This window comes from Canis lupus, chromosome 19 (genome assembly GCF_003254725.2).
Source record: "Canis lupus dingo isolate Sandy chromosome 19, ASM325472v2, whole genome shotgun sequence".
Lineage (NCBI taxonomy): Eukaryota > Metazoa > Chordata > Mammalia > Carnivora > Canidae > Canis > Canis lupus.
Window position 1 is genome coordinate 21,153,230 of NC_064261.1, and position 26,180 is coordinate 21,179,409.

The window sequence follows — 26,180 nt, forward strand, 5'->3', positions numbered from 1 at the left end:
ATGACGTATCAGATAAAGAGCTGGTTTCCAAGATCTATAAAGAACTTATCAAACTCAACACCAAAGAAACAAACAATCCAATCATGAAATGGGCAAAAGACATGAACAGAAATCTCACAGAGGAAGACATAGACATGGCCAACATGCACATGAGAAAATGCTCTGCATCACTTGCCATCAGGGAAATACAAATCAAAACCACCATGAGATACCACCTCACACCAGTGAGAATGGGGAAAATTAACAAGGCAGGAAACCACAAATGTTGGAGAGGATGCGGAGAAAAGGGAACCCTCATACACTGTTGGTGGGAATGTGAACTGGTGCAGCCACTCTGGAAAACTGTGTGGAGGTTCCTCAAACAGTTAAAAATAGACCTGCCCTACGACCCAGCAATTGCACTGTTGGGGATTTACCCCAATGATACAAATGCAATGAAACGCCGGGACCCCTGCACCCCGATGTTTATAGCAGCAATGGCCACGATAGCCAAACTGTGGAAGGAGCCTCGGTGTCCAACGAAAGATGAATGGATAAAGAAGATGTGGTTTATGTATACAATGGAATATTACTCAGCTATTAGAAATGACAAATACCCACCATTTGCTTCAACGTGGATGGAACTGGAGGGTATTATGCTGAGTGAAGTAAGTCAGTCGAAGAAGGACAAACATTATATGTTCTCATTCATTTGGGGAATATAAATAATAGTGAAAGGGAATATAAGGGAAGGGGGAAGAAATGTGTGGGAAATATCAGAAAGGGAGACAGAACGTAAAGACTGCTAACTCTGGGAAACGAACTAGGGGTGGTAGAAGGGGAGGAGGGCGGGGGGTGGGAGTGAATGGGTGACGGGCACTGGGGGTTATTCTGTATGTTAGTAAATTGAACACCAATAAAAAATAAATTAAAAAAAATTTCAGAATTAGACAAAATAATAAGGCTCTCAACCTCCTCAGAGATCTTTTGAAACAGTCAGTCTTTGGAAAAGGCAGTTGATACAAGACTTCTAAGATAGGCAAATGATGATAGATAGTGGGCAGCTTCCACCCAAGATAATGTCCAAGATTCTTATCTAAATCTTTCTCCGTTTTCTATCCACTCAGTAAAAATAATTCTTCTCTTTCCACAGATCCCTTTTGGCCCTTCACCCAGATCTCCCCTTTCACTCCTTATCTTCTCTTATACTTTTTATGCTAATTATAATCATTGTTAGGTCAGAACATAGCCAAACAGGTGCCATGACTCCCTGTCTTTCTGACTGCTGGACATGTCATCCACTAGGGAAACTCGTGGTAAATCCCTCAGGGAAGTGTGGATTTCATCTAATGAAATGAATCACCAACGCTGGAATTTCCAACTTATATGTGAGTTCCCAAATAAGACCACAATTTTTTTTTAAGGCACAGTACTCAGGGGAATTACCCATTATGCCAAAGATTGGAAAAATATTCCCATGTGTGAAGATTGCACAAATCGGAAAGCCTGTATACCAGCGACCTCCAATTTTGGTAATTGGTCACATGTTACTGATGATACAATATATGTCCGACATGGAATATGGATCCATCAAATCCTATTGTCATGAATAGTGACGGACTGTCACATTGCCCTAGATTTCTTAATGGGTGCGTAGTGTCATATCTATCATTGTTAACACCTTCTCTTCTGGGACCAATAAAATCACAGGGCAGAACAGGATGTGCAGTGCCATAGGAATAACCTGTCTAGCTTTCAGGTTGATTTTTTTTCAGGCTGATTTTCATGGCTTCCAGGAACAAATATATTGGTCTAGGTTGAGAAAATGCAGTTCCCCAGTATGAGGTAAATTTTTTTCATTCTTAACTTTTCTTTTTGTTTGTTTAATTTCATAATGGTCATAGCCCTGATCCTTTGTCTTCTATATGGAGACTTAACAGTTTTAATAGAGATGTTCTCACATGACATGAATGGTCAAGAAGATCTTATACTTCAGTTGAATATGAAGATGACTAGACCATGTGCAGCAGCAAAGCATGGGATCTCTTGTTTTCTCTGAATATGTCAACCCCTCGCAAGTGAGAAAAGGACCATCAGGGACTGTGAATGGAAGTCACAAATTGGCAATGGACTGACTACAGATAAACTTGGACTCTGTTGTGAAGTTATCAGCAACCCTCCAAGGATACCAGCAGATAATCTAGATTTTCCTACTAGTAGAAATTCATAACAGTACCTTGAGCAAGCATCCTAAAGAGGCAACCAATAATTCCTCTCATTATTTTCCTAGTCAGAGTATTATTTGTCCCTTAGACAGTCCTTGACTGTTCTATCTTGACAACAAACAACCACCATTAAAATAGCCCAACCTGTGACATGGGATGCCCTGAAGGAAGGGTGTACAAGAAATTTTACACTGGGGAGCTGAGAAGTGGCACCATACTCCCATGATACAGGGGAGAGGGCCTGAAAAGATGAGGCATTAAGAAAAAAGACGATTTGGAATTGGGGTGAGTGGTGGAAGGAGAGGGAGGGAGAGCAAGAGATGGATGATAAGAAGGTCAAACACCATTTTTGCTATTTAGGTTCCTAGTGTGGATGAGACAGAGAAGCGATCTGGTCAGTCCCAAATTTTCCAGACTGTGTATGTAGAACACAATATTTACCAGAGCTGTTTGAAATTTGGTGACAACTGCAAGTCCAGAGTCCTAATACACTTAGGATGTATCATGCTCTGTACTCAGTTAGCTACTTAAGACCCCACAGGATACTTGACAGATTGTAAGTGAAACTCCACTTTTTGGGACAACATTCCTAAAGTTCAAAGAGATCTGTTATCTCCTTGGGGATGTGGGCCAAGGAATTCTGTATCTTGCGATAACAAAGGACATACTATACAAATGATTCAATTGAAGATTCCGTGGAGATTCATTCAGTTAGTTGATTCAAGATTAATTATTCAAGGGGTACCTGGATGGCTTTGTCAGTTAAGTGTTTATTGATTTTTACTCAGGTCATGATCTACGGGTCTTGAAATCCAGTCCTATGTCGGACTCCGTATTGGCTATGGCAGCTGCTAAGATGTTCTCTTTTTCCTTCTGCCCTTCCTCTTTTCCTTCTCTCTCTTCCTGTCTTAAACATAATAAAATGAATTATTATCCTAGTTTACTCAGTATGGCATAATTAAGAGCAACAGAACAAGGCATCTTATTTTTGTTTCATGTGTGTATATTTTAATTTTATGACGATTCATTAGTTTATAACCACACTAGTAAAATTTAATTTCCAACTCATATTTGATCTCATTCCATGATAGATATTTTGCAGCCACCATTTGAGTATTAGTTGGTTGTTAAATCTTAGCAAAAATTGAGGCCATTACTTTCTAGTGAATATAATTTATTATTTAGAATAACTCAGAATACTTGAACAAGTAGTATAAACTGTATCCCTATATCCCTATTCCCTGGCACAGATTTGCCACAATTATTAAAACTTGCATCATTGTGGAACATTTGTCATGAAGAAGAAATCAGTGGAGTGATTTTGTTTTTCATTGAAGCCTACCATTTCTATGAAGGTCAGCTCTGTATTGTGCCAATAGTGCAGGGTTTGACAAATGAATATCATTCATGCACCATGTGCATTGTAGTTTCACTGCCTTAATTCCCATTATTCAACTATTCATGCTGTTGCACTTTCTGTAGAAATCTTAGCAACCATTTAGCTTTTGTCATCCATATAGATCTTTTTTCAGAAATGGAGCCATAAAAAGTGTTGTTGTTTTTGAAGTCCCTACATTTTTCAATTTTATCTATTATTTAACATTCATCCATGTCTTTTTGTGGCTTAATAGGTCAAATATTTTTATATTAATATTTTTAGAGGGATAGACTGCAATGTATGGGGAAAGCAGAGGAAGAGAGAGAGAGGATCTTAAGCAGCCTCCAGGCACAGCACATGGCTGTCACGAAGCCTGATCTCATGAACCAGAGGTCATGAACCTGAGGCATAATCAAGAGTCAGAAGCTTAACACACTGAAACACATAGGCTCTCTAGGAGCTTAATTGCTTTTTATTACAGAATAGTATTTCTTTGTATGGTTTAAATTGAAGTTTCTTTTTCATTCCTTTAAGAGTGACTGCTTAGCTGTCTCTAGTTTCAGTAATCCTAAATAAAGCTGAATTTATTTGCAAAACATACTGGAATACCTTGGGGGAAAGCCAGTTTCAGGGGATCCCTGGGTGGCTCAGCAGTTTGGCTCCTGCCTTTGGCCCAGGGCATGAACCTGGAGTCCCGGGATCAAGTCCCACATCAGGCCCCCAGAATGGAGCCTGCTTCTCCCTCCTCCTGTGTCTCTGCCTCTTTCTCTCTCCCTGGGAGTCTTTCATAAATATAAATAAATAAATATTTTTTAAAAAAAAAATGAAAGAAAGCCAGTTTCATAGGCTAACCTCCTGAATCAGTTTGGATTAGGTCCATTAAAAATCTAATTTTCAAAGGGATGTAAGATTGTGGAGTATAATTCCTGTCAGCTTGTCCCCTAAATTTACCTACATAACATAAGCCATCCCAAACAACATTGAATTCAAGCTGAGATATAAGCAAGAACGGCTGTCTCTGCAAATAAAAAGTTGAAAACATGCATGGTGGAGTATGGAGAAATAAAACATAAGTGATATATGGGAGAATAATGGGCAGGTTGGGGGTGGGTTCATGTGTTAGCCAGCTGCAGGATAGTTAAAGAACACTGAAGTTCAAAATATGGAACTTTAGAAATCTGCTCCTCAATAGACTTCCCTGGCTGAAAGAGCTCATTGGTAAAAAGGAAAGGAACCACAGGTAATTGAGTGGGGTCTCAATTTCCTGGAGGCCAGAAGGACTGGGTGCCTGAGCCAACAGAGTTCCCATGTATTGGTTCAGGGCAATTGGTTTAGATCAGCAAGAGTTGGAGCATGCTTAGCTTGTGGTGCCGTCAACCAGGTTCCCAGGCTGGGCCTGAACTGCAGTCCATGTTGGGTCCATACAAGGGACTGGAACACAGCCTACATCTTCCTCTTAGGCAGAGCAGGTATCCATTGGGCTGATTGAATGTTCACTTACGGTGCCCAGCAAGCACAGAAAGGGACAAAACTTCCCTTCATCCAGGAAGAGGAGGTGAGAAGAGTGGCTAAGACTCTGAGGAAACCTAAACATTGCTCATTTCAGTGTCCCCCCCGCCAGATACCCTAGGGGACAATTGGGGTAGGCAGGCACCATCGGAGACTGCAGGTTTGTTAATCACCACATCACACATCTCCAGGCCTGGAGATGGAGGTGTGGCCTTCTTTCCACTCAGACCGAAAAAAGGCATAAGGGGTTTTAAGGAACAAACAGCTTATAATGTGCCTGGCCTCCTGACAAGGTTAGGGCAACACCACCCAGGCAGAGACCCTTGAGAATCTGTGCAGCAGGACCTTCCTTGGGGCATCATTTGGAAGAACAGGTGACCAGAACATTTCCTGATGGAAATAACAGAAAACTCCAGCCAGGGGGAACATTGCATAGCAACTCAAGGTTTTCCATTCTTGATTCGTTTGTTTATTGTTTGTTTGTTTGTTTGTTTGTTTGTTTGTTTTTTCAAGATAAAATTGTCCTTTATTTTTTAGTTTATTACAATCTCACCTATTTTCTTGTTTTATCAACTCTTCTTTTTAAAACTTTAATGACATATTTTAATATCACCTGAGAAATAAGCAGAGCATACGAGCAGGCATTTTTTGGAAGAGGACGATATGTGGTCAAAAGGCATGTGAAACAATGTCCTCCCTCACTTGTAAACAGTAAAATAAAAATCAAAACCACCATGAGGGCAGCGCCTGTGGCTCAGCAGTTTAGCACTGCCTTCAGCTCAGGGTGTGTGATTCTGGAGACTCAGGATACAGTCTCATGTTGGGCTCCCTCTGTGGAGCCTCCTTCTCCCTCTGCCTGTGTCTGTGCTCTCCCGATCTCTCTTGTGTCTCTCATAAACAAACAAAAACAAACAAATGATAATAAATAAATAAATAAATAAATAAATAAATAAAATCTTAAAAAAAAAAAACACAATGAGGCACCAAATCACACTGGTGAGAATGGCTAAATTTACAGCTAACGATGACAAGGATGACACTGATGGGAATGAAACTTGAAACAGCCACTCTGGAAAATAGTTTGGAGGGTCCTACAAAAGCTTCTGATACAAAGTAATTGCTCTGAAATACCTCCCTTGTCTCCCCAGATACACCCCCGTCTAGACAGCAGAAGTTGGTTGCTGTGCAGCTGCATTCACTATGAAAGGACTATGATGTCACACATTGCCAAGGTGACAAGAAATATACCTGTGCCTCTCTTTCCAAATGACACCCTTGAGCTTAGTAGATCAAAGTTGATATTGAGGGAGTTCTCCGCTCTCTACCTAACTTATTTGAAAATGGGCAAACTCAATTGTTACTGCTGTGAAGGTATGTTCATAAAGATCTTCTGAATGCTCTTTGTTACTAACTGGATACTTAACTGTTTCTCAAACTTTTTTTCTCATTGTTTGAAGTTTCCTCTCCCTGTATTGTCATGGGGACTTTACCTATGTGTTTTCATTTGTTCTAGTCCCTCATTTCTATTTTTGATTATTCTACCAAACTAGTTGCCTTGAAAATTTGGCCTCCATTTAAAAAAAAATGTCTTACTCACTATTATATCTTGCATCCCTCATTTGTCACTACAAAGATCCTCACAGGGGGAAATATGGTTATGTTTATTTTCAGGATTTGTTAGTGTCCAAATTTATATATTCAATTTATTCATTTTAATAATTCAGTGTGAATCCAGAAAGGTTGATATGGAGGATATTTGTCATTGTTTTATCAATGGTTCACAATGTCTTCCTTACTGTTTCTCCCAAATTGGGGATCAAATTCTGTATTTGCAGGGACATGTTGCTACCTTCATCTGAATGGTTGCCCAAAAGTCACTCTGTGAATATGTGTGTCTATGTTTCAATGTATGTCCTCTAATACACATTTCCTTTTACACTTTGGGCATTATCCAAAATAAGACTTTATAGAGATATCAATTTTATCCTAACCCTAATCAAATAATTCCTCCCCTCTTCAGGTGTAAGCATGGTGAGAGTATAGTGATAGTTTTCTCGATTATGCTGCAAATAGTCAGTCTTTCTATTTGCACTGAAGATTGGATAATTGGTTAATAAATTAATGATTAATTAAGAGATAAACATGTAAACATTTATTAGTCATACTAAAAAATAGGTGATGTACACATATGAGTAGAGAAAGGACATCTTACAGAAGTGGAGAATGGCAAGTATTTACATTTGGAAGGCCAGTAGAAAACAGGAGAGTTCATTAGAGTGGTTTTTATGTAAAGTATTACGCAGTTCTCCTGAACTGCCCTCCAGAACTCTGTCCAAAGCTAAGCTATGGTTTATTCTAGGACATGTCAAGGTCTCAGGCACAGTTTTGAAGCACGTATATGTGAGTGAGGAATAAATAATGCATAATGACATTGTTTCATAGGTTTTAAAACACAGGACTTGATACTAGTGAGTCTACTTTCCTGCAACTACTATTCATCACATTTGATGTGCTGATCATGACTCAAGAATTGGAACGTTCTACAGGATAGTCATGTATATTTTGATCAAGGGTCCCAAGAGTATATTTGGGGAGGTAGCAAACAATTTCCCTTTCTTTATTTTTTGAGACCTTAATTCTGTCAATAATACATTGTTTTAAGGTAAAATACTTGTATTTAGGCAAAGCCACTTTGCGTAAAAGACAATAGTCTGGGAAGTCATATTCTTAGATTTTAATCCAGCTCTGGAAGTTGTGAAATGTGAGATCTCAGACATGATATTTAGCTTCTACTTAGACTTCGTGATCACTATCCATACATTTATTCATTCAATGCTCATCAAACACATATGTAATGTTTTGTTGACTCCATCCTCCTCAGGTGGATAAATAGAGGCACAGTAATGAGTTTCATGAACTCTGAATTCAGGAGCTAGGATATGAATCCAAGCTTGTAGTGTGAAATCTCATACTTTTATTATTGAATTACATTGCAGTGATTACTCAGTCATAGGATTATTGGTTACTGTGTAAAGGAGCTTTAGCTTCTGTGTGTATATCAGGAACAACCTGTGCCAAGGGAAATCCCAAAATTTTCACCATTATGAGGTCATTTCAGTAGTTATATAGCTCAGGGAAGCTCTTGAGCTGTAGTGGGAGAGATCTTTCCATAGTCACTAATAGGAACGTGCACAGAAGCCTGGTCAGTCCTAAGTCACAGATCTGGTCAGTTCAAAGCATTATTATGGTCCGTTTAAAGCTATGATAGTGTCAATTCAAGCCATGGTTTGGTTTGCAGATTCTGAGGGTTTGGAGGCACCATTAGAAACCCTGGTCAGGAAGAGAAGTCTGTCATTGTTGAGCTGTCCCTCAGCACATGACCTCAATCTGCTCAGAATTGAGGAGTTTCTTTCATGATGGCTTTGTCTGTATGGTGAGGCTAGTAATGCTGAAATCCTGTAAGCCTACTCCTGGGACAATGAAAGATAGACAAAAGGGCCAGTTTATGGTTAGCTTGCTATCATCACACCTTTGCCATTCACTTGTACAGGTGAGATACAATGCTGATCAATGCCTGGCCAATCAGTGTCATGGCACGGTCTGACTTCAGGATGTGGCCCAAAAATACTAAGAATTGGAATCAGAATGGCGAGTGCCTGGATGGCTCATTGATGAAGAATGCGACTCTTGATCTAGAGTCATGTGCCCTTGTCTATGTTGGGCATGGTGCCTTATTAAGAAAAAAAACAGTATCGGACACATATGGTAATATGTCTGAAAATACATTCAACCTGAGACCTAAAACATGCCTGAATGACATGAATTAACAATAACTGTTCATCATGGCTGGTTAGTTTAAGGGAAGCTGCGTCTTGGCAGAGCCCTCATGGGACAGTATGCTTGGAAGCTCCCGGGTTCTGAATCACCTTGTGAGCAGTCCACTTGTAATTGGGGCTAGTCCCCTGGTGTCCAGGAAGGCTCCACTTGAGACAACTGGCAGTATGAATGCTTGAGGAGGTTGACCACATTTTGGGTTCCCATTGCCATTCCAGAGCTTGACTTGGGGACAACTGCTTTGTGTTTTTGGTCAGGGATTGAAACCAGGATTGGATGATTTAGATAGGATTTGTACTTTACTATTCGCTCAGGCCATCTCCATGTTATGAAATGTCATGCACAGAGAACTTAGGGCAGGAGGATTTGAGAAAGAGACTGAGGCAGCCCTTGGTTCAGGCGTGCAGAGCATGATCTTTGGGACCTTAGGCAATTCACAGACCTCTCTCCACTGCGATCCAACTCACGTCATGTCTCAGTCCCCTTATTCATCAGTTATGTAACTCTTGGCATAATCAACATCATGTCTTGTGCTCTCAAAGACTGTGTTGTTCTGTCTTTCTATATTGTCTCACCTAAAGAAAGGTATGTCCCCACATAGTGTCTGCTAGCTATTTTCTTGTTTTCTGACATTAAGTGCATTTGATATCATCTAATCTCTTCATGATTTTCAAACATATAATACAGTGTTGCTTATCACAGGCCCTTGTCTGCAGATGGAATTTCAGAACACATTGAATTTGTATCACTGAAACTTTGGACCCTACCTGCAACATTTCCCCCTTTGTCCCTCCTTCAGGCTCCTACTCTTTTCTCTTATGCCGTGTATTGGCTTTCCTAGGTTAGGAACATAAGTATCATTCAGTATTTGTCTCACACTACCTGCTTATTCCTCTTAATATAAGGGCCTCCAGGCCCATCCATGTTATCATTATTATTGTGATTTCCTTCCTTTTAAAGTGGGATAATATTTACCACTTTAGTGGGAAAGTGTGATAAGAAATAATATTTCCTTGTGGAGATAGACTAATTTTTTTATCCTTTTGTTCATCAATGGAAGTGAAATCCTTTCTTTTTTTCTTGGGTGTTGTGAATGATGTTGCAGATCATGTGCAGATAACTCTGTGACAGTCAGATTTCAACTCTTTGAGACATATTTGCCAAAACTCAGATTACTAGATTATATAACAGATCTTTTTAAATATTAGAGGGGGGACTCCATGTTTTTTCATCGTGGCTTTATCTGTTTATTTTTTTATTATTATTATTTTTTACTTTATCTGTTTAGACTCTCAGTTGGATACTTTAAGACTATGGCTTCTCTGAAGATTTTCTGCACCCCACTGTGACTCAGGTTTCTCTGCAAGGCAAATGACCAGTATTGGAATCAAATTTTGAATTTTGATAATCTTATCACTCTTTTTGGATGGTCTTCTCACATAAAGATATCAACAGCTCTTACTATGGTCATCCATTTCCCAGGATCTAGAGTTAAAAACCAAAACCCAAAACTATTTATGAAACCAGCTGGATACATCTGAACTGAGAAGTAAGCAAAAATATTTCAAGTTTTCAGAAACAGAAAAATTCACCCATAAAAGACATCAATGGAAGATACAATGAAAATTCATTCATTAAATTGACTCAAGAAATATTGTCATTGGGGCATCTAGGTGTTTATGTCAGTTAAATTTCCTCCTCCTGGTTTTCACCTCTGGTCATGATCTCAAGGTCATCATATTAACCCATATTCAGCATGGAGCCTGCTTGGTATTCTCTCTTCCTTTCCCTCTGCCCCTCTCCTCCTTACACTTTCTCTTTTGCTTTCTTTACAGAAAAAAAGAACCATTATGCAATTTTGCTCAGGGTGCTATTATAAAGACAAATATACCAAGCCATATTCTTTATATTTTTTGTTTGAAAATCTTAATTTAAATGGTCAGTCATTAGTTTATACCCAAAATAGTAAAGAACTCTATGTTGGTCAGACATAATGGTAGGTGTTGTGAAGCTAACATTTGCATACTTAATCCGTGTTAAATGTTTGCAAATAAACCTCTTATTGTATTTTAATAAATAGACCGTGTTACTGACATTGCGGTTAGGGTGATGTCATAATGCAGCATATAATATTAAAATAACCCTATCACCCTATGCCTTGGCACATAATCTCCACAATTATTCACACCTACACCTGTGTGGAGCATTTATCACATTTAACAAACTGGTGTAAAGATATTATCAACATTGACCACTCATATTAAGGACTGCTCTGCATTAGGGAATGTTTTGACACATGCATAGTAGTATGTAACTCAGGATCCTGGGAACATGACCTGAGCCAAAGGTAGTTGCTGATCCAAAGGAGCCACCCTCCTGACCACATATTACTGATTTTAATTCAGGTGAAGATGACCCACTAGGTTACATTAGTTTTAGGTGTACCTCCTGTAATTGTCACTTATGTTTATTGAAAATGCACTCACCCCAAACATAGATACCATGTGTCCCCATAGAGCACTATTACCATTCCACTGATCATATTCCTTTCACCCTCTCTCTTTTTTAATGGACGTGGAAGTCTGTCCCCTGTACTCTTCTTCACAACTATGACTATTTGTAAATTATATAAATTCAGTTTTTAAATCTCTCACATACTGGATGATTTTGTAACAATAGATTAGAGAATAAATACAATAGACTAATAGACTAAATAGAACAGAAAAAAATTTCCCTATGGGGCATTCGATACTGGGACTCCAGGATCACACCCTGAATCAAAGATAGATGCTCAACTGCTGAGCAACCCCGGCATCCCTTGCTCTTTTTTTTTTTTTTTAGTTTTATAAAGCTTATTTCTGACACTACACTACAGGTAAGTACCGTGCTACTAGTTCAACACAGCAGCCCATTTTATCTTTCTTGTCTGGGACCTCAGTTGTCCAGTTTTTTTTTTTTTTAGTTGTCCAGTTTTGTACTGCACTCACTGATGTGCTACCAGAATGGAAAGTCTACCAACTGCTCTCACAGTCATCAATTGCACCTGATGTGGACTTTGTGAGGTCCACAAAGTGTGTTTTGTGTGTGACAATCCGTGTGTTTCCCATTCTGCACACAAGGAAACTTAGGTCCATGAAATGGAGTAAGGACTGACATATCTGAGGTTACAGAGCCAGGGAGGACACAAAAGCAGAAGGAAAAACACACAAGGAGCTCAGATGCGACCACCAGCATGATGCATTTGGAGAATTGCATGTTGTTGTGGAAAGACTTGAATATTGGGGTATGGGGTACTGGGGTGGTCTAGGGAGATGTGGAGCCCAGTAAGAAAGGCAGCACCACGTGGTGGTTAAGATCACAGTCTCTGGTCAGACATACACATAACTGAACCTCATCCCTGCTACTTCCTCACTGTGTAACCTTCATCTTGACCCTTATAATTCCTGGCCTTTTTGCTTGTATATAAATGGGGATAACAATGATCACACTAACCTGTTGTGAGGATGAGATGGACACCAAGTTACTTGGTGTCATTCCCAAAATTTAGAAAATGCTCCAGAAATAGGAGCCTCTAGAATGTGGACCCCCCAATTCTGAATGGCCTAGCACAACCATTGAGTTGAGGCTGTGCTGGGTCACCTGACTACATCTGCTCCAATAAACTGCAGCCAGAGGGCAGAGGTTACTTGCTTCTATGGTCATTGCTGTTCCCAAGACTGATGGAGGGAGTCTCCCTGGAATGAGTCCATAGCTCCTGGTGTCTCCCTACGGAGGCCAAGAGAGCACATGAGAAAAATATTTCTTTCCAGGGATCCGTTTGAGCCCCATATGTCCTTGATGATTGGTCTTGGACACTCTACCACATCCACTCTCTCCACGCTGGATTATATGCAAGGGCATTCTTGTGAATTATGTGAAAGAAAAAGAACAGAGGCTTTGTTTATAAAACACGCAGAAGACAGACGAGGGTTACAGGAGGAAAACAAGGGGGAAGCAGAAGAACCGTAGGTGTCAGGGGGAATCCACCTGTTCCAGGTTTGCAGAGAAATGGGCCCAGAGCCTCCTTCTCAAGTTACATTAGATCCATGGGTTCTCACACTCGCCAAACCTGGGGCAAAACCTCAGGGAAGGCAGTGTGAGTGGAATGCTGTGTGTCTGACCATATGTGGTGGGAGGAGTGGGTCTATTGTAGCAGCACCCTGGGATCCCCAAGCAGAGTTCCCAGGGCTAGGCTGGATTTTGGGCATCTCCCCAGATATTCCATCGAGGACCTGGTGAGCAACATACACCTGAACCTGAGGAAGAAGGCCAAGGGATGGGGCACAGAGGAAGGAGACTTTCTCTATATGAGGTCAAGCAAGGCAGAAGTTAAGACAGGCTCATGTCCTCCTTACAATGATGCAAGGACAAGAATGTTTTCCCTCCTGATTTCAGGCCAGGATGGTCTCCAGTGACAACCAGGATATGATGCTCTGACTGGTTCCCATGGCAGTGAGGATGAACATGGCAGGATAGGCCAGGTTGGAAATACAGAAGCATCGCTCTTCAGGCTCTGTGGTGGAATTCACACTGCAAAGGGTGGACTTCTATCTGGCTCATTTGCCTCCCCCTCCTCCCTGTCCCTCAGAGGCTTGGTTCTCCAATATTCTGAAGAAATGCAGACATGGGAGATGAGTGGTGCTAGAAGCATGAGTGGGGTACAAGCTGCAGAAACCTGGGCAACAGCTATCTTTCAAGCAACCTGCCCTTTCCTTATTTAATTTCATAATATACCCATGAGAGATACAGAGAGAGACAGAAACATAAGCAGAGGGAGAAGTAGGCTCCACTGGGGAGCCCGCTGCAGGACTCAATCCCAGGACCCCAGGAGCACCCCCTGAATGGAAAGTATATGTGTCACTAGCCACCCAGACATACCACCAGCTGCCCTTTCAGGTCAGATTTGCTTCCCAGCAAAATCCCCAGTGTTATAGATCTGGAACCTGAAGGAAGTGAGCTTATTGATGGATATTTCTATGTCCAGCCTAGGCCTGGGCAGGTGGTTGGGGAGAGACCCTGACAGCTAGCTAGGCTCTTCCTCATGGTGTTCAGTGTGGATGCACAACTGCTAGGCTAGACGCAGGGACATAGTAGTGCATAAGCTCAGCCTTGCCTTTGATGGCACTGGGTCCTCTACTCCCCAATAATGGGACTCTCCCCAGATAGGCCTCCAGGATTCTGACTTAAGGTAAGGGCCCTGAGACCTCCAAACACAAAGTTATTGTTAGTTAACACTGGGTCCTCTGGTCGCCATGCAGGCGCTTGGGTGAGAGGGTCCCGGGTGTTCAGACCCAAGCCTCCTGGAGGCCATGTATAGTGCTCATGACCCTACCCTTCTCTGCTCTAATGCACAGTGCTCCAAAGGCACAGCTCACATCTGGGGCAGATCTGCCAAACAGAGAAAACAAGAGCCACCCCAAATCAATAGTCTCCTCTCCAAGAATCCATACTGGTGACATCTGGTGTACTTCCCCATGGCTTATTTTTAGGTGTGTTCCCGCTTCTCCATACCATTAAACCATTAGGGAGAGAGTCCTTAAGCATTCTGGAGCTCAAAGGGTTCTCTCAACAACTGGATTGAGAAAAGCAAAGGACAGTTTGGGAGAAGATACATTGTCCTGAAAATAGCTCAGTGTTAAGTTTTGGAGACTTAAAGAGGTGACTTGGTGCAATCAGAAAAAAAGTAAAGAAATTAAACTTTGTGAGTAGTTATTTTTTGGAAGATGGACTGCTGCTCATACACATGGGTGGTATACACTAGTGTGTTTCCAGCTATTTGAAGGAATATTCCTATAGTGATATTATGGAGGTCACTGATACATATCCAATTAATTTTGTAAATGTCTTAATTCCACACCAATGCTTCATTGCTATTTGTTGGAACTCCTTCAGTCAAAATTCCTGTAATCTTGCCACATAGATGGAAATGTGACTGGCCCAGGAAAACTGGTTTAAATATTTTATTTTTTTAATTATTTATTTTTAAACATTTTATAACCATTCATGAGACACACACACACGCACAGAGAAAGAGAGAGGCAGAGACACAGGCAGTGGGAGAAGCAGGCTCCATGCAGGGAGCCTGAAGTGGGACTCAACCCAGGTCCAGGATCATGCCCTGGGCTGAAGGCAGGCACCATTCTACTGATCCACCCAGGCATCCAATGTTTAAAAGATGTTAATTTTTTTATTTTTTTTTAATTTTTATTTATTTATGATAATCACAGTCACACACACACACAGAGAGAGAGAGAGAGAGAGAGAGGCAGAGACACAGGCAGAGGGAGAAGCAGGTTTCATGCATCAACGTGGGATTCGATCCCGGGTTCCAGGATCATGCCCTGGGCCAAAGGCAGGCGCCAAACTGCTGCGCCACCCAGGGATCCCTGTTTAAAAGATTTTAGAAATGCCTTTGTGGGTTTTATTAAAATAACTTGATATTAGTGATATCTGTAAAGAATTTGAGTAAGAAGAATCATTTTCTAAATGTGAAAAGTATAACAGCAATAACTGTATTTTACATGATATGCAATGTAAATATATCATTGCATCTAAATGAATAAATATCATGGTACACATTTGATTTTACTAAAGGTTTATATTATTAAGACTAGCGACAAAATCTATACCTACTTGATGGAAAAGTATTTTTTGTTACAGCACTGGAAGCTGGACTTAGATTTGGGATTAGCATATATTGGGGTATTAAGAAGTCTGGAGTATATGGTACCAATCCTTTAATAATCTACTTTGTAAGCTTAGCATATTTTAATTATAGTACTGTTTATATCCACAAGATCCTTGAAGTGCACTGGAAGTGCTGTCAGAAAGGAATTTACATGAAAATGCGGATGCTCTTCTCTCACTGATGATGATCTGAAGATGCAGTACTTGCTTCTGCTTCTGGAATACCCCTTGTGTGTATGTACATATGCTTCATGCTTTCCACAACTCTCACTCACCCATCAGAACCTGGGGGTGGTGGTGTGCCTGAATCCCTGCCCTTGGTGGCAGTCAAGGACAGCGGAGAAAACTGGTTTGTTCTGGATTATTTCACCCAAAGGTGGAGGGGGTGGGGCTGTGCACAGGGGCACCAGGGAAGGCAGGACAATGGGGAAAGATGGAAGTGACAGTATGATGAGTATCCTGCAGAGCCAGAAACCCAAGGACCTGGAGTCAGGGGGACACAGGCCTAGCTGCGGATGAGTTGCCTGGAGCCTGGAGATGCCCTGGTTGTGTGTTGTATTGAGGCCACTACTTCATTGGTAACGTGATTGTGAAGACTTGGGGGCTGTGGTGGAGGCAGTGTCCTTAGCTGGACACAGCACAGATGGAGCAGAACATGAAGGATGGGCATCTGAGCCCATGGAGCAGGAGACCCAGCTTCAATGAGGCCAGAGAGGAGGGAGAATGTCACTCCTCCATTGGCACTGAGTCCTGGATCCCATCAAGGGGATCATGCCTGACCTCCCATGCACATATGGGTCACTTCCCTGACATCTCTGCCAACATTTGTCCCTGTGTTTAGAACTTTCTATACCAAATGTCCCTGTGACGCTGTCACTTATTCTTTCCTTCCACTAGATGCTGCTCTACAGCCACTGCAACAACCCGCATTTCTGATTCCTCAGTCCCAGTGTGGACAAGGAAGAGAGAAGATCTGGTGAGCCCTCCTCAATCTCCAGAAGGCAAATGGGGATCCGAGTGTTTACCTGGGCCCTTTGACATTGAGGTGACAGTATTAAGCAGCTATAGCTTGTGGAACACTCCGCGTGTGTCAGGCTCCTTTTGCCAAGTAGCTTTTCTCTCTCTTTTAAAAAGATTTTATTTATTTACTTCAGAGAGAAGATTGTGTGCACAAGTGTAGGCTCTGTGGGGAGGTAAAGGCAGAGATGGATGGAGGGGGAGAGGGAAAGAATTTCCAGCTGACTCCTTGGTGACCAGAGAGTCTGACTCAGGGTGCAATTTCAGTACCCTGAGATCCTGACCTAAGCTGAAACCAAGAGTTCAACAATCAACCAGCAGAAGCACCCAGGCACTCCTTCATGAATTAGTCTCTTAACTGACCCCAGGATTCTTGAAGTTTGTTCTCACCCTACATGCTGAGAAATAGAATCTCCGAGAGATGACGTGACCTCTCCAGAGTCACACAGCATATAGGTAGAGAAGCTGTGATTCGAATTGAGGTCCCCAGATTCCAAATGTCACAGGCTTAACAACTCTCCTGACCCACTGCCTAAGGCAGTTGCTAATTATTGTGTTTCTATGATGTGCTGGAGAATACAGAGATAAATAAGACAGACTCACACTCTAAATGGTTTGTGCTGTGTCCACTCTCCTGGGAAACCTGTCCTCATTTCTCTCCAGGATCTAGCACACAGCTTGGAACAGAGTAAGGCCTCAGTTACTATGGAAAAAATGATTTGCACTTATGTCAGAGACTTTTTTATTTTTAATAAGATTTTATTTATTTATTCATGCAAGACACACAGAAAGAGACAGAGGGAGAAGCAGTCATCCTGAGGGAAGCCGGATGTGGGACTGGATCCCAAGACTCCCAGGATCATGACCTGAGCTGGAGCTAGATGCTCAACCAGTGAGGTACTCAGACAACCCTATCAGATTTTCTGTGGTTCATACCCGAGATTGTAGAACACAGAGGATGTCCTGGGACCTCATATTTCTCCTATCCAGGCATCTTTTTGAGTCCTTTCTTTTGGGCGGTTGGCTGAACCCCACTGTGCCATCCCAATGGTCCCTTCTGGTCCTGGAGTATTACTCTATATAAAATGGTGGTTTAGGATGATTTTTTCCAGTGGCACATGCTTATTCATTTTCTCCATGTTCCTAGGTTTATTTGGCACCTTAAACCTTGTGCAGAATATGTTAAGTTGTCTAGATGCCTTCCCCTGAAAAATACATTTACACCTACCTTTTGCATCCAGTTTCCAAGCCTTCCTAAACCTGAAATTAAGTGTCTGTGCTGCAGAGGATTCTTGGAGGCTGAAGACCTCTCAAACCAACAGAATCACTTCCTAATGGGAGGGGGAGGGTTATTCAATCAGAAAAGTCATAAATTGCTGCCATGTGCTATGCATCACACCAGGTGCTGGGGACCACAGGGGACAGCTGCAGCATCCAGGTGAGTTAGGAGGCCACTCAGGGAAGTAGGAGTAACCCCTGGGCTCTCAGACCACAGCTTCAGACTGGGCTATGGGGCTTCTGTAGATTCCCACCTCCCTGGGGGTGCCTGGGCTTTTCTCCCTCCTGGCGTCTCAATTAGAGTCTACTGTAACAGGCTTATCCAAGATAAGCAGGATGACTCCTAGTAAGGTTCCTTAGTGCTTCTGCTCCAGAGTATATCCTACAGCCATGCAAACTCAGCTGTTGTCTGTTACAAGTTCAAAGCAACCCTCATCCTAACTCCCTCAGCAGATTGTCAGAAACCTCTTCCTCTCCTTTTTGCTGCTAATAACAATAATAACAGCTAATAATAACAAAAAGTTTAGTCATTCATTGGGCACATATATATGGAGCACTGTGGGTCCCCTGGGCCTGCGGGGTGAACAAGATCACATGTTTGGCTGAGACATGGGGTGGCCCCCCCACGATGAGATAATGCCTGGCTGCCAAGTACCAATCCTCATTTTTTAGGGTCTGAATATTCCCCAATTTTTTAGACTGCTTTAAGGAAAAAATATAAACTTCAAAAACAAGTTTTGCTTCTAAAGTGGCAATCTGCAGAATTAAGAAAACTTTGAAATATTGATGGCATCACAAAACTCAGAAAATAACATTTTTGGTATTGACTTCCATCTGTGTACCACCTCTTCCTGAATTTCTTATTTACTTATTTTGCTGGCATGGTCTTTGATCACTTCTCCATAGGACATAAATGTTTCATTTAACAGAGAACGAGCAGTGTCTGGGAGGTGTTAGGGAGCAGAAGAGGGGGAGGGAGGGGAACAAGCAGACTCCCTCCTAACACAAAGCCTAACATAGGGCTTCAACAATGACCCTGAGATCATGACCTGAGCAGAAATCAAGAGTCAGATGTTTAACCTACCTAAGCACCCCACGGGAGTGCTTTTTCTAATATAATCCTTTTTCAAAAAGAAATATTTATTCATTTATTTATTTATTTATTTGTTTGTTTGTTTGTTTATTTATTTATTTATGAGAGACACACAGAGAGAGAGAGAGGCAGAGACACCGGCAGAGGGAGAAGGAGGCTCCTCGCAGGGCTCCTGATGTTGAATTTGATCCTGGATTTGGGATCATGCCCTTAACCCAAAAGCAGATGCCCAACCTCTGAGCCACCCAGGCATCTCTCTAATATGTTCTATTCAACAAGTAAAATAGACATCAGTCTTCCTTCTAACAGAAAAGAGTGAAATTGGTTCTTTCTTAGCCATAGTTTAGAAAGGGATGTGTCACATGTCCTCAGTGGTGACACTATCTAACTTTTTGAGATTGTTGTCATATGTGGGACAGATACTGAACTTCTGTCAGTAATATCCATAATCTGAATATTTTTAGTTTTCTTTGTGAACTGATTAAATTTTAATACTCTGTAGGAAGGTCAGTCATTAATTAGTTTTTCAATGGAGACAGAACGTAAAGACTGCTAACTCTGGGAAACGAACTAGGGGTGGTAGAAGGGGAGGAGGGCGGGGGGTGGGAGTGAATGGGTGACGGGCACTGGGGGTTATTCTGTATGTTAGTAAATTGAACACCAATAAAAAATAAATTAAAAAAAAAGAGTTTTGTAAAGAGTTTTCCATTGACTTGATTTTGTGTGAAACCAGGTGGAAACTCTTTCTATTGTTCAAGATCTTTAATATTTACTTCCTTTCTTAATTTTATTCATTTACAAATAAAGTTCAGTAAGTTTCAGAATGGATTTTATTTATTTATGTATTTATTTGTTTGTTTATTTATTATCTATTTATTTATTTGAGGGAGAGAATGGAAAGGGATGGAAAGAGAGAGAGAACATAGCTGGGGGGAGAGTTAGAAGGAGAAGTAGACTACCCATGAAGAGGGAGCACAACATGGAGCAAATCCTGAACATGGGATCATGCCCTGTCCCCAAGGAGTTCAATTAAGTGTTTCCACTAGTAACCTACAAATCAAATATGATCATCATTAATAGTACTTATTGTGAATTTATTATTTGGATGTAAACCTACTGTAAAACATCAATAGATGTTTTAATCAATTGATGATATTTTAATCAATAGATTTATTACCTAGAATAAAAGTGATCTTTACTACTATTAATGATTTTAGAAAGCCAGATGGAACATAGTGTTTGAGATAATGTCTCACAAAGTCAGTGAAAGGACATCTGGAGGAAATTGTTTGTCCCTAAGGATGTGTCTCTCCAGTCCACTCAGGATGGTTACTACAACATTCCTCAACAAAGCAGGAGTAAATGTTGTTGAGAGAAAGTACCCCATCACAATCTGTAACAAGCTTCGCTGTCTCCAATGGCAAACATCCTCTTAAATAAGGTTATTCTTGGTAAGAGACAACCACTCAGCACTCTTCCCAAATAGACATTGACTGATTTTCATCAGAATCTGTGTGCAAAGCAACCAAGAAAGCGACATTCATTCCTTGGTCAAAAATACTCAAGCTCACTTTGACAATATTTATCAAATCTTCTTCTGCGATGTTCTTGATAAACACTTTCTTTAAGAATGGATCATGGGAAGAAGCCTGGGTGACTCAGCGGTTGAGCCTCTTCCTTTGAATTGGGGCATGATTCAGGGTCTGGGGATCAAGTCCCATTTCGGGCTCCTTGCAGGGAGCCTGCTTCTCCCTCTCCCTGTGTCTCTGTTTCTCTGTGTGTCTGTTAAATAAATAAATAAATAAATAAATAAATAAATAAATAAATAAGCAAGATGGCGGAAGAGTAGGGTCCCCAAATCACCTGTCTCCACCAAATAAACTAGAAAACTTTCAAATCATCCTGAAAAATCTACAAATTCGACCTGAGATTTAAAGATAGACCAGCTGGAACGCTACAGTGAGAAGAGTTCACGCTTCTATCAAGGTAGGAACACAGGGAAAAAGAAATAAAGAAACAAAAGGCATTCAAGGGGGAGGGGCCCTGCTAGGAGCTGGGCTAAGGCCGGGGTGAGTGTCCCCAGGACAGGAAAGCCCCATCCTGGAGAAGCAGGAGCTGCACCAGCCTTCTGGGGCAGAAAGGCGCCCGCAGGGAGTTAGAGCAGGAACGGGGAGGGCGGGGATGCCCTCGGGCTCCCTGGGACACTAACAGACACCTGTGCGCCCAGGAGGGTGCACCATACCCCAAGGCCGAGCTCCCTAAAAGACTGCAGCATGCACGGTGGGACCCGGGAGCAGCTCAGAGGGGCTCTGGCGGTGGCTCTGCGGAAAGGGGCTGTGAGGCCGGGAGCAGCTCGGAGGCGGCTCCTCCAAAGGAAGAGGCTCCATGCGGTGGGAGCTGCGCAGCTCCAGGAGCAGCTCGGAGGGGCAAGGGCGGCGGCTCTGCGCAGACGGGGCTGTGTGGCCTGGAGCAGCTCGGAGGCGTTCCGGCAGAGGAAGAGGCTCCATGAGGAGGGGCCTGCATCGCTCCAGGAGCAGCTCAGAGGGGCTCGGGTGGCAGTTCCGTGGAGGGGGCTGCATGGCCGGAGCACGAATCCAACAGCACAGGCCGGGGAGCCCAGGGCGCCGGGGACAAAAACTGGGATCCGTCATCCCCACAACAGGCAGAGGCTGGAAGGGCCCAGGACAGCAAGGACGCTTCTGCCCCAAGCTGAGCAGAGCAGAGGCCCCGCTCCCCGGAGCCTCCAGGTGCTGCAGGTGGAGTGCTTCAGAGTTCCTGTGGGGGCTGAATCCAGGTTTCCAGAGCTGCCGCTGCCACCATGGTTGTTTCTCCTAGGGCCTCACAGAGTAAACAACACCTACTGAGCCCTGCACCAGACAGAGGGAAGAGCAGCTCCCCCAAGTGCTGACACCTGAAAATCATCACAACAGGCCCCTACCTCAGAAGACCATCTAGACGGACAAGTTCCAGGGGAAGTCAAGGGACTTAAAGTGTACAGAATTAGAAGATACTCCCCCATGTTTTTTTTTCTCGCTTTTTGATTTCTGTTTGCTTCTCCCATGCTTTTATTCCTTTCATTCTTTTTCTTTCTCTTTTTCTTCTCTTATTTTCTTTTTTCTTTTTCCATTTTTCTTTTCTATCCTTTTTTCTCTTTTTCTCCTTTTCCCAATACAACTTGTTTTTTGGCCATTCTGCATTGAGCAAAATGACTAGAAGGAAAACCTCACCTCAAACGAAAGAATCAGAAACAGTCCTCTCTCACACTCAGTTACAAAATCTGGATTACAATTCAATGTCAGAAAGCCAATTCAGAAGCACTATCATACAGCTACTGGTGGCTCTAGAAAAAAGCATAAAGGACTCAAGACACTTCATGACTGAGGAATTTAGATCCAATCAGGCAGAAATTAAAAATCAATTGAATGAGATGCAATCCAAACTAGAAGTCCTAACGATGAGGGTTAACGAGGTGGAAAAATCAGTGAGTGACATAGAAGACAAGTTGATGGCAAAGAGGGAAACTGAGGGAAAAAGAGACAGACAATTAAAAGACCATAAGGTTAGATTAAGGGAAATAAACAACAGCCTGAGGAAGAAAAACCTACATTTAATTGGGGTTGCCGACAGCGCCAAAAGGGACAGAGGGCCGAAATAAGTATTTAAATAAATCATAGCTGAAAACTTTCCTAATCTGGGAAGGAAAACAGGCATTCAGATGCAGGAAATAGAGAGATCCCCCATAAAATCAATAAAAAACGTTCAACACCTCAACATCTAATAGTGAAGTTTGCAAATGCCAAAGATAAAGAGAAGATCCTTAAAGCAGCAAGACACAAAAAATCCCTCACTTTTATGGGGAGGAGTATTAGGGTAACAGCAGACCTATCCACAGAGATCTGGCAGGCCAGAAAGGGCTGGCAGGATATATTCAGGGTCCTAAATGAGAAGAACATGCAACCAAGAATCCTTTATCCAGCAAGGCTCTCATTCAAAATGGAAGGAGAGATAAAGAGCTTCCAAGACAGGCAGCAACTAAAAGAATATGTGACCTCCAAACCAGCTCTGCAAGAAATTTTAAGGGGGACTCTTAAAATTCCCCTTAAAGAAGAAGTTCAGTGGAACAATCCACAAAAACACGGACTGAATAGATATCATGATGACACTAAACTCATATCTGTCAATAGTAACTCTGAACGTGAATGGGCTTAATGACCCCATCAAAAGGCGCAGGCTTTCAGACTGGATAAAAAAGCAGGACCCATCTATTTGCTGTCTACAAGAGACTCATTTTAGACAGAAGGACACCTACAGCCTGAAAATAAAAGGTTGAAGAACAATTTACTATTCAAATGGTCCTCAAAAGAAAGCAGGGGTAGCCATCCTTATATCAGATAAACTAAAATTTACCCCAAAGACTGTAGTGACAGATGAAGAGGAACAGTATCTCATACTTAAAGGATCTATCCAACAAGAGGACTTATAATTCTCAACATATATGCGCCGAATGTGGGAGCTGCCAAATATTTAAACCAATTAATAACCAAAGTGAAGAAATACTGAGATAATAATACACTTATATTGGTGACTTCAATCTAGCTCTTTCTACCTTCTATAGGTCTTCTAAGCATAACATCTCCAAAGAAACGAGAGCTTTAAATGATACACTGGACCAGATGGATTTCACATATATCTACAGAACTTTACATCCAAACTCAACTGAATACACATTATTCTCCAGTGCACACGGAATATTTTCCAGAATAGAACACATAATGGGGAACAAATTGGGTCTGAACAGATACCAAAACATTGGGATCGTCCCCTGCATATTCTCAGACCATAATGCCTTGAAATTAGAACTAAATCACAACGGGATCCCTGGGTGGCGCAGCGGTTTGGCGCCTGCCTTTGGCCCAGGGCGCGATCCTGGAGACCCGGGATCGAATCCCACATCGGCTCCCGGCGCATGGAGCCTGCTTCTCCCTCTGCCTGTGTCTCTGCCTCTCTCTCTCTCTCTCTGTAACTATCATAAATAAATAAAAATTTTAAAAAAAAATTTAAAAAAAAGAACTAAATCACAACAAGAAGTTTGGAAGGACCTCAAACACGTGGAGGTTAAGGACCATCCTGCTAAAAGATGAAATGGTCAACCAGGAAATTAAGGAAGAATTAAAAAGATTCATGGAAACTAATGAGAATGAAGATACAACCGTTCCAAATCTTTGGGATACAACCAAAGCAGTCCTAAGGCGGAAATAATCGCAATAAAAGCATCCATTCTAAAACTGGAAAAAACTCAAATACAAAAGCTAACCTTACACATAAAGGAGCTAGAGAAAAAACAGTAGATGGATCTTACATCCAGTAGAAGAAGAGAGTTAATTAAAATTCAAGCAGAACTCAATGAAATCAAGACCAGGAGAACTGTGGAACAGATCAACAGAACCAGGAGTTCGTTCTTTGAAAGAATTAACAAGACAGATAAACCATTAGCCAACCTTATTAAAAAGAAGAGAGAGAAGACTCATATTAATAAAATCATGAATGAGAAAGGAGAGATCACTACCAACACCAAGGATACAAAGGATTTTAAAAACCTATTATGAACAGCTATACGCCTGTAAATTAGGCAATCTAGAAGAAATGGAGGCATTCCTGGAAAGCCACAAACTACCAAAATTCGAACAGGAAGAAATAGAAAACATGAAGAGGCCAGTAACCAGGGAGGAAATTGAAGCAGTCATCAAAAACCTCCCAAGACACAAGAGTCCAGGGCCAGATGGCTTCCCAGGGGAATTCTATACAGTGTTTAAAGAAGAAATCATACCTATTCTACTAAAGCTGTTTGGAAAGATAGAAAGAGATGGAGTACTTCCAAATTCGTTCTATGAGACTAGCATCACCTTAATTCCAAAACCAGACAAAGACCCCACCAAAAAGGAGAATTACAGACCAATATCCCTGATGAACATGGACGCGAAAATTCTCAACAACATACTAGCCAATAGGATCCAACAGTACATTAAGAAAATTATTCACCAAGACCAGGTAGGATTTATCCCTGGGACACAAGGCTGGTTAAACACTCGTAAAACACTCAATGTGATTCATCATAAAAGCAAGAGAAAAACGAAGAACCATAGGATCCTCTCATTAGATGCAGAGAAAGTATTTGACAAAATACAGCATCCATTCTTGATCAAAGATAGAGGGAACTTTCCTCGACATCTTAAAAGCCATCTACATAAAGCCCACAGCAAATATCATTCTCAATGAGGAAGCACTGGGAGCCTTTCCCCTAAGATCAGGAACAAGACAGGGATGTCCACTCTCACCACTGCTGTTCAACATAGTATTGGAAGTCCTACCCTCAGCAATCAGGCAACAAAAAGATATTAAAAGCATTCAAATTGGCAAAGAAGAAGTCAAACTCACCCTCTTCGCCGATGACATAATACTCTACATAGAAAACCCAAAAGCCTCCACCCCAAGATTGATAGAACTCATAACAGCAATTTGGTAGTGTGGCAGGTTACAAAATCAATGCCCAGAAATCTGTGGCATTTCTGTACATTAACAATGAGAGTGAAGAAAGAGAAATTAAGGAGTCAATCCCATTTACAATTGCAACCAAAAGCATAAAATACCTAGCAATAAACCTAACCAAAGAGGTAAAGGATCTATACCCTAAAAACTATAAAACACTTCAGAAAGAAATTGAGGAAGACACAGAGATGGAAAAATATTCTATGCTCATGGATTGGCAGAATTAATATTGTGAAAATGTCAATGTTATCCAGGGCAATTTACACGGTTAATGCAATCCCTATCAAAATACCATGGACTTTCTTCAGAGAGTTAGAACAAATTATTTTAAGATTTGTGTGGAACCAAAAAAGACCCCGAATAGCTAGGGGAATTTTATTTTTGTATTTTTTTATTTTTTAACATATTATTTTATTTTATTTTTTATTTTTTATTTTTTTAAATTTATTTTTTATTGGTGTTCAATTTACTAACATACAGAATAACCCCCAGTGCCCGTCACCCATTCACTCCCACCCCCGCCCTCCTCCCCTTCTACCACCCCTAGTTCATTTCCCAGAGTTAGCAGTCTTTACGTTCTGTCTCCCTTTCTGAT

At 41.5% G+C, this 26,180-nt stretch overlaps 1 protein-coding gene across 10 annotated transcripts in view; it reads left to right on the plus strand.

Moving 5' to 3' along the window:
- The first annotated feature begins 1,267 nt into the window (after positions 1-1,267).
- LOC112652438 (cryptic protein) overlaps positions 1,268-26,180 on the plus strand; it is an 81,705-nt gene continuing 56,792 nt past the window's right edge. For 4 of the 10 annotated variants that reach the window (XM_049097355.1, XM_049097361.1, XM_049097357.1 and 1 more), the window contains exons 1-7: positions 1,268-1,367; positions 6,240-6,462; positions 10,214-10,474; positions 14,319-14,453; positions 15,762-15,885; positions 16,549-16,627; positions 17,449-17,565. The gene's annotated coding sequence lies outside the window, so the exon portion shown is untranslated. Of the gene's footprint in view, positions 1,368-6,239; positions 6,463-10,213; positions 10,475-13,145; positions 13,446-14,318; positions 14,454-15,761; positions 15,886-16,548; positions 16,628-17,448; positions 17,566-17,815; positions 19,621-26,180 lie in introns of those variants that run through there. The other 6 variants (XR_007403947.1, XR_007403949.1, XM_049097356.1 and 3 more) reach the window with 6 other exon arrangements.